Genomic DNA, 9,221 nt, shown 5'->3' with positions numbered 1-9,221 from the left:
CTTCCTTGAACTTAATTGCATTTACCAAGTAGTGTTCTACTCAAAAACATTAAACAGAACATTACACTACACATTTGGTGAGAACTGAGCAGTATATTTAACAGCCGTTAACTTGAAATGCGAACTTTCAGCCTGTGTAGCTCTCCGGTAACGTGTCTGCCCATCCTATTTATATCTCACTGAAGAAAGACAGGACGTCAGAGAGACCTCTAACCTGATGCACATTGGAGTTAAACTGTTCTGCTCTGCATTTCAGACAGTTATCTGCATTTAACAACCACTGCTCCACACGTTCGGCATCCAACCAGAGACTTGCAACATATGGCAAACATGGGCTCTGACAATAGAGCTGTAAGGTTTTAAACAAAGAAATTAATGCTGAAAATTATAGTTACTTTTAATATGATAATTAACTTAACTGACTGTACAAGTATCCACAGCTACATATCTTACACATACCTTTACAAACAGGACAAGTGAAGGCATCCTTCATTAGTTGCAGACAGTTGTTTGACATTACTGCTGTGGTTTTGGTCTTTGCAAGATCAGACAGCTGGTTTATTGATGAAGTGATGTTTTGGAGGCCCTCTGCAGCTTGCTTTAGTTGGTCAATTTTAGCAATGACCTCTTGTAGGCTTGAGCCTTCTTCAGCCCTTCGACTTAAAATGTAGGGACAGTAAAGAAAGGATGGTCAAGACAACAACAACAAAAAAAGCAGACTATCAAATGAAGTTCCAATAATAGCTATGCATAAGAACTGATATTTGAAAAACATTCAGTCACTAGCACACAATGTAACCTAAATTTGGACCTTTTTATTCACAGGCTATATGATTTCACCATCAAAATGTTGTATTACCTTATTTTAGCTCTTCTTCCATTCTGGAACTCCACAAAGTCTTGTTCAGAGATGGCATAAATTTTTCTGGAATTCTGTTTCCAGTAATGGTAACCTTAGGAGTCAGAGGACATGTATTTTGTTTCTGTATTTAAAATCAACATTAATGTTAATTAGAACCTGCTAATTAGAAGTTTCTGGTCATACAACTCACTTCTTGTGGACTCAGAGTCAGTTAACTCGTTGCCTTGGCTGTATGTGTCATGGCTCTGCTTCCTTAGTCATGTTTTTCTTGGTCCTGTAGCAGAGCCATGACAAAGTCTTTGGTTATGTGTGGAGAGAAACATATTATTGTCCGTTTGACAGTAATATACGTTCTCTCCAGTGTCTTGTCATTGGCCCCATTCCTCTCGTTTCCTTGTTATCCTTCCCTGTTCGTGTTCCGTAGTCTGTGGCTCTACCTGTTGTGTTTTTGATTTAAGACGTTTGGTCGTGTCCTTTAGTTTAGTTTAGTGTTCTTGTTTTCATTTTGCCCCCCTCGTGGGAAGTCTTTATTTCAAGTGTTTGTTTTTCCTGTTTTATACCCTCGTGACAGAATCCACGAGCCAGTACTGAACCCAGCAGGCAGCATGACCACCCAAAGATCCCGCCAGACTCACCTCCTCTGCAGCCACCGTCAGGGAGATGACAATATCATGAACTATGTCGACCGCTTCCTAAAGGCTGCAGAGGAGGCAGTTTATTCTGAGAAGGTGGTTTTTGGGGAGGCGGAACTCGCGGTCCTCTTTAACGGTGGCCTCAGGGACCCTCTGTCACGGGCGGAGATGAGGATGCTGAGACCACTGGACTTCGAGTGCACGGTGAGATATGCCATGAATCGCCCGGAGTCCAGGGTCTCAGCCCAGCCCTGCTACCCATCTTCCCTGCCTGCGATCCCGGAGGGTCGCGTCATGGAGATCGGGGTCATCGGCATGGCCGCACCGTCCGCCTCTCCCCCGGCAGCTCCTCCTCCGCCTATCAGCATCCGTGGCCGGCGCAGACGAAGGGAGTCGTGGGACTCCCCGTCCGACTCCTCTAGTACGGAGCTAACCGGGCTCCCCATCGCTTCTCAGCAACCGGTCACACGTTCTGTGGGCCGGTCGAAGAAGAAGTCGAGGAGGGGGGCACCACCCAGTCCGGTGCAGCCGGCGTCCAGTCCGGTGCAGCCGGCGTCCAGTCCGGTGCAGCCGGCGTCCAGTCCGCTGCAGCCGGCGCCCAGTCCGCTGCAGCCGGCGCCCAGTCCGCTGCAGCCGGCGCCCAGTCCGCTGCAGCCGGCGCCCAGTCCGCTGCAGCCGGCGCCCAGTCCGGTGCAGCCGGCGTCCAGTCCGGTGCAGCCGGCGTCCAGTCCGGTGCAGCCGGCGTCCAGTCCGGTCCAGCCGGCATCCAGTCCGGTCCAGCCCGCGTCCAGTCCGGTGCAGCCGGCGTCCATTCCGGTGCAGCCGGCGTCCAGTCTTGTGTCTAGTCCCGTGTCCAGTCTTGTGTCTAGTCCGGTGTCCAGTCTTGTGTCCAGCCCGGTGTCCAGTCTTGTGTCCAGTCCGGTGTCCAGCCGTGGTCCAGTCCGGTGCCAGCCGGCGTCCAGTCCGGTGGATCCAGCCGGCGATCCAGTCCGGTGGATCCAGCCGGCGTCAGTCCGGTGGTCCAGCCGGCGTCCAGTCCGGTGGTCCAGCCGGCGTCCAGTCCGGTGGTCCAGCCGGCGTCCAGTCCGGTGATCCAGCGGCGTCCAGTCCGGTGATCCAGCCGGCGTCCAGTCCGGGATCCAGCCGGCTCCAGTCCGGGATCCAGCCGGCGTCCAGTCCGGCGATCCAGCCGGCGTCCAGTCCGGGATCCAGCCGGCGTCCAGTCCGGGATCCAGCCGGCTCCAGCCGGCCTTCCAGCCGGCCAGTCCGCAGCCAGGCGTCCAGTCCGGTGATCCAGCCGCGTCCATCCGGTGATCCAGCCGGCGTCCAGCCGGCCTTCCAGCCGGCGTCAAGCCCTGTCCAGCCGGCCTTCCAGCCGGCTCAAGCCCTGTCCAGCCGGCCTTCCAGCCGGCGTCAAGCCCTGTCCAGCCGGCCTTCCAGCCGGCGTCAAGCCCTGTCCAGCCGGCCTTCCAGCCGGCGTCAAGCCCTGTCCAGCCGGCCTTCCAGCCGGCGTCAAGCCCTGTCCAGCCGGTCCCTGGGAGACTCCCAGGGCCAAAGACTGTTCCCCCCGGGACTCCTCCTAAGTCCCCCAGGACTCAGCGCCCTCGAGCGCAGCCGGGGACTGGGACTGTTCCCCCAACCCTTTTGGTGTTCCCCCTGTGAACTCTTGTTTTGCCCACCCCCCCTCCCATGTTTGTTGTTCTTGTTATCCCACCCCAATCCTGTAGTCTTGTTGTCCTGTCTACCCCTTGTCATGTTCACCATGTTTGTCTGGTTTTTGTCTTTGTCTCGGCTGCCTTGTCTTGTCCGTCTACCCCTTGGTGAGCACCTGGAGGTGCTCATTAAAGGGGGGGCTTCTGTCATGGCTCTGCTTCCTTAGTCATGTTTTTCTTGGTCCTGTAGCAGAGCCATGACAAAGTCTTTGGTTATGTGTGGAGAGAAACATATTATTGTCCGTTTGACAGTAATATACGTTCTCTCCAGTGTCTTGTCATTGGCCCCATTCCTCTCGTTTCCTTGTTATCCTTTCCCGAGTGTTTAATGTCCCACACCTGCCCCATGTAATTATCCCTTGTTTGTCTTGCCTATATATACCCTCATGTTTCTTTGTCCTGTGCTCGTGGATTGTACTGTGTGGATTATGTTTGTGCTCTCACCCATGTTCCTGGTCCTTGCCCTGTTCGTGTTCCGTGAGTCTTGTGGTCTACCCTGTTGTGTTTTTGATTTAAGACGTTTGGTCGTGTCCTTTAGTTTAGTTTAGTGTTCTTGTTTTCATTTTGCCCCCCTCGTGGGAAGTCTTTTATTTCAAGTTTGTTTCTTAGTTTAGTTCCTGTTTTATACCCCCTCGTGGGTTTTGTTTTGTGTGTTTTTGTAATAAATATTTTCTGTTAACCCCTTCACTGCCTGCCTGCGCTTGGGTTCTTCTCTCCTGCACCACAATCGTGACAGTATGTGAGAGTAAGAGGCTCATGAGAGCCCAAGGCATCCTTCACCTTTGATGTTATTCCATCAACAGTTGCATCAGCTTCCAAAAAGCGAATGACCACTGTCCTTGAAGTACTTATCTTTTCATTCACTATTTCAGCAATATGGATTGACCTGGGGATTAATGAGACTCTTTTAAATCACACCTATGGGTCTAAAATGATATAAATATACAGTAGCCAACATTTGAAGTGGATCAAAAAAAGTTCATCAAAGTTGTCCTAATACAAGAATGGGTATTGTTCAAAATTCATGTATAACTTTGATGAAAGGTTTTGATCCACTTCAAATGTTGACTACTGTATTTTAGGATGAAATTTTAGCAGCAGACATGAGTTGCATAATTAATAAGTAACCTTTGGAACGATCTTGCTGGGAACGGGCCACCAGCTCGTGAAGTTCCAGGGGAAGCTCGTGGTGTGTCAGTGGATCCAGGAAATGAAGGTTGGTGCATGAAGGCAAAAGGAACATGTGGAGTGTGTAGGGCTCTACTTGCAGAGGGCTGCCTTTGATCTAGATCTCCGTGGACCTCGTAATGACCGCGGTGTGAAAGACTGATAGTGCAAAATCGTCCTGTTGGCTCTGGGAATATTGCAGTGTTTGCAGTGCCTGTTTAATTGGATATAATGAAACATGATTGTTTTTACGTGATAGAACCCCATAAAAGTTTAAAGAACACTGTAGTAAACTGAATATGTGAGAGACTGTATTCAGATCGATCTCCTTTACATTAATAAACTTGAGGTTACGCCTGTGATAGCACTAGGATATGATCGGCAGTGGTATATGGGTCCTGACTCCTGACAGATCACACTTGATCATAATTTAGACACCCAGTGCTATTGAAATCTGTAGAGTTTATTGATTTAAGATGTTTTCATTTTAGCCGTGGAGCGATATCCATTAACGTTACCTAGCATCAACTCATTCTACCTGTCGTGGAGTCACATGCAACTGAGCTAGTTATTAGCATTACTATCCTACCTGTAGAAACACAATATCCTTAACGTGCAAAATGTCAATAATGAGTTAAACAATTACCATACCTGAAAAATCCTGCATATCTTGTCAACAGACATGTCATCGATTTTAAGGGTAACTCGTTTGTCTCCTCGAAAGAGAACGAAAGTTTCGAAACCAAAACTTTCCATGCTGGCGGCCATCTTTGAATGATTTACGAATGACAGGCACTCTTTGCCCTGGGTAGACTACCTCCACTGGGCATGCGCACTTCAATGCCTCATAATTTTTGTCAAGCTGAACAACAGTTAATTACTATTTTGTATTATTGTAAGGTTAGATTTAGGTTTGGGGCAGGTGTAGGCGTTAGCTAATGTAATTAATTGTAATTTTATTTCGAGATTTTTCATCACTTCCGGTCGTAGCTGTATCCCAGCTTCCGGGTCACTACAAACAATCTGCACAAAACTGAGATATAAGATTTTCACAGGTGCATTTTAATTCCCGATTTCCACTTATAATCACATTTGAAAAAAAACGGACAACGGTTCATTTTTCGTTTTCATAATCAACGCAAAAACCGGAAAACAGCTGGATTCCCGATTTTGATGTTCTAATTTCAAAAGGAAAATCCGTTGGCCGCCAAGTACACGGACCCCCTACCTACATAACAGAGCTTCTACCACACTACAACCCATCACGCTCTCGAAGATCTCAAAACTCCAGACTTTTGATAACACCTAGAATAACCAAATCCACCAAAGGGGGCGGAGCTTTCTCATGCGTAGCACCTAAACTCTGGAATAGCCTTCCCAATACTATTCGAGGGTCAGACACACTCTCCTAATTTAAATCTAGATTAAAGACACATCTTTTCATTCACTTAATGCAAAATATGCTAAATAAACCACCAGGAGACTGCATTTATTAGATATTATTTACTAGAATAACCTTGCTTGTTCTATAAACACCATGCACTGTGCTGTGTTTGACCTTTTTTTTCAGTTTTTCTTTTTTTCTCCTGTAAAGCTGCTTTGGAACAATGCACATTGTGAAAAGCGCTATATAAATAAAATTGAATTGAATTGAAGCTGTGGACCGCAAGATTGTGAATGATGACATCACTTCTTTCATCTCTGCTGTTTGCCTAATGTTCGGCAGTTATTACTGCTCCAACATTCACTACCCTACTGAACTGGCGTCAGTGCTTGAATTCCTGCAAAGGTATGTAAAGAGACTTAGGAGGGGAGATTCATTACAGTGTAGCTTCATTTACAGACTTATAAATGTTTTTTTTTAAGGTGTTTTTCATCATCAATCCGGAGAAAGGGAATAAAGGAGGTGGAAAAGAAAAACAAAAAGCTACTCCCAGTTAACCCAAGAGTCTTCATCCTAATCTCTGACCTTTCTGATCATGAATGGCGAGAGACTTCGTAAAGGTGGTCTGCAGACGGTTTCCAAGTTTATACTCTCTTAAAGGGTTATTTCAGGCTTGAATCAAAATTTCCCCATGTTTTACTTACCCTCAAGGCATCCTAAGTGAATGTGACTTTCTTCTTGTGGAATAATGGAGTCAGAGTTATCATACCACGTATCCTTTTACTTCCAAGCAGTAGAATGGGAGCGAATGGGGGGCAATTTTTTGAATCTCCAAAAAGTCCATCCATCGATCAAAGAGCAGCTCGACACGGCTCCGTGGTCTTAACAAAGGTCTTCTGAAGCGAATCGATGCGTTTAAGAGAAATATACATATTGACAACGCTATTAAGGATAATGTCCAACATGTGCTACAATGCCCAAAGAACTAACACTGTCACTAAGATACGTTTAGATTTTTGTAAGAATCTTAAGACATTTTCAGTTCTAGGACATCATCCACTACCATAGTAGAAAAATATTGTATATTTTTGTTCTGTTGAAGAATTTAGGAAAACAAGTTCTGGTGCACCATTGACTACCATTTAATGTTTCTATTAGTGAATGAGGTTTCTATAACAACATGTGAGGAACGTGATTGGTCGAGAAGAGCGTCTACTGTGCGACACAGAACGTAGAGGCCCGCTGTCGTTTAAGCGCCATTTGGAAATAACGACTGACACGCGGTGGTTGAGTTCAAATTGTGCAAGGAAGAAATACGCAGTGAATGGAGAAGAGATCGAGAGGCGGTTGGCAAACAACTGGATTGCGACTGGACCGCTGATGGTAGGAAGTAGCGTAGATTCCGGAAGTGTGATGAATATGAATATGAGTATAAAAAGTTGTCAAGCTTTGGATGGAAGGCCAATGAGGAAGCACAGAAAATGGGATTAAGTGACATACATATTGTCCTTGTGTGTTAAAACACATATGTTGTGGCAAAGAGAACGAAGATCCAGTGCGATCAGAAAATGATAGTTATTTCATCACAATGAAGTTCTTTAAATGACTTTTGAGTGTGATACGTTATTAATATGTGAATGCGGAGTTATGATTCAGTTTAAAGAGCTTAAAGCAGTGTTATGGACGACTAACAGAATAAATGATTTTCACAAAACTGTTACATTTCTGAATCGGTTAGACATGAACAATCGGTGTATCAATCTCATCAATGGTGACAATCAACAAAAAGAAAGCTTCAGTCTGCAATGCATGCTGGGTAACTCTTATTAGAGGGAGATGGGAGGGTCAGTAATACTTCCAATTGGAGAACCCGTAACGGCTAACAAAACCCATTGACATCCATTCAAAAAACTAGCATCCGGTCTCCTTTCCTGCGTTCCGCTGAAGCCAGGGCGTTAGCATTAGCCGTTACGCTTTTTGGCTAAAGGTTGCACGCTTGCCTTCTAGTGGCTTTGGAAGGAGTACGTTGTCGTGTTTACATTGGTTGCAATAAGAATTCATCATGATCGACTAAAAGCTAAATTCTTAAACTCATAAACATTGTTCTTGCTGTTAACTTTTGACAAGTTGGTGAATGTACACCGGTATGTTACTGTGGGGACATTTCCACGCCTCTAAACTTGCTTAATCTGTCAGTCATATGGCCTCTTGGGCGGACCAAAGTTTCTAGTGTCCTGCCATTGTTACAGGCAGCTCTCAAGCTACGTCAAAAACTGCAGTCAAGCCGAGAGGGGTGTGTCTGCATCCCGGAGCAATTTTAGGAAATTTAGGAGGAAATTTAACATGCTAGACACAGATTTTATCTTGAGTTTGCCTTCGTTCAAATGCGCGTTAAGGTGATGGAACAGTTGTCATGATGATGATGTTGTGAATATTTGTGCATGTAAAACACCCTCAACATTTGTGTGGAATTCAGAAGTTTAATGTGAGACGCATTAAGCATTTAATCATCCGTTAACCATATTTCATCAGTTCTTCTGCGTCTCTTCGCAGCATTTAATAAAACTTTGTCCAGCAACACAAATATCTCTCTCTGAAGTGTCCATCACGATAAGTTCTCTTCAATATATAATAAAGTATGTGACGTGCATGCTTATGTGTCAGAAAACCACTTCCCACATTTCAGAAGTGCATCCATGTTTAAAGGCTATGTATTCATTTTCAATCCATGGGTCGCGAGACTTGAAAGATGGGTCGATGGTTTAAGGAAAATCGGCGTATATAAGTTAGCCTAGGCCTACATTAAAAAATATATATACACATAGTTTTCATAAAATCATAATGTAAAATGAATAAATACGCAGAATATTTGACAATTAACAAAACGAAAGGGAAAAAACGGACAATATGCTGCTGAGTTTGGTTCAGTTTGTGAGGCGCAGTGCTCCACAAATAAGTTCAAGTAAGATGACAGACGCATCCTGTAAGTTTTCTTTCTTTTGCAAAAGCGCAATGTTGTGTTTTTAGTGCAAGAGTTTACACAACTAGAAGTAGCTAACTTTGTTGTGTGGAATGACATACTCATCGTCATATCTGTTTGACCATAAATCATCAGTTTTTCAACATTTCAAGCGAACTTGACAGTCTGTTCATTATCAAAATAAAATAGTTGCCATGCTAATTATTATACCTGCTTTTTAATGAAATATATGCACGCAGCAGGTCAGCACGAACGATTTCTATTAGCGCTTGAGGAGCGGATCTGCCAAATGAGGTTATGTGAGATGGACAGTTAAACATTTACTCGTCCTGAACCTTAGTTTTTATAAAGGCTTCAATGAGACGACTGACCCTGTGGCACAAAGACTTCTAGTGGAGGTAGAGCTTGTCTCTGGATGCCCATGTTTTGCATTCTGTTGTAAAAACAGGCCGTTTTATTAAGTGTCATTGTTTTTTAGCTTCTC

The 9,221-nt window shown here is 45.1% G+C and overlaps 1 long non-coding RNA gene across 1 annotated transcript; it reads left to right on the top strand.

Annotated features, from left to right (window-relative positions):
• The first annotated feature begins 5,626 nt into the window (after window positions 1–5,626).
• LOC130554902 (uncharacterized) lies at window positions 5,627–6,381 on the top strand. The gene is made up of 2 exons (XR_008963036.1): window positions 5,627–6,162; window positions 6,240–6,381. It is a non-coding gene; the product is annotated as an uncharacterized LOC130554902 (long non-coding RNA).
• Window positions 6,382–9,221: the final 2,840 nt, after the last annotated feature.

The sequence above is a fragment of the Triplophysa rosa genome, linkage group LG5 (genome assembly GCF_024868665.1).
Source record: "Triplophysa rosa linkage group LG5, Trosa_1v2, whole genome shotgun sequence".
Lineage (NCBI taxonomy): Eukaryota > Metazoa > Chordata > Actinopteri > Cypriniformes > Nemacheilidae > Triplophysa > Triplophysa rosa.
Note: the sequence above shows the minus strand (reverse complement) of the source record. Positions and strands in the feature narration are given on the sequence as shown.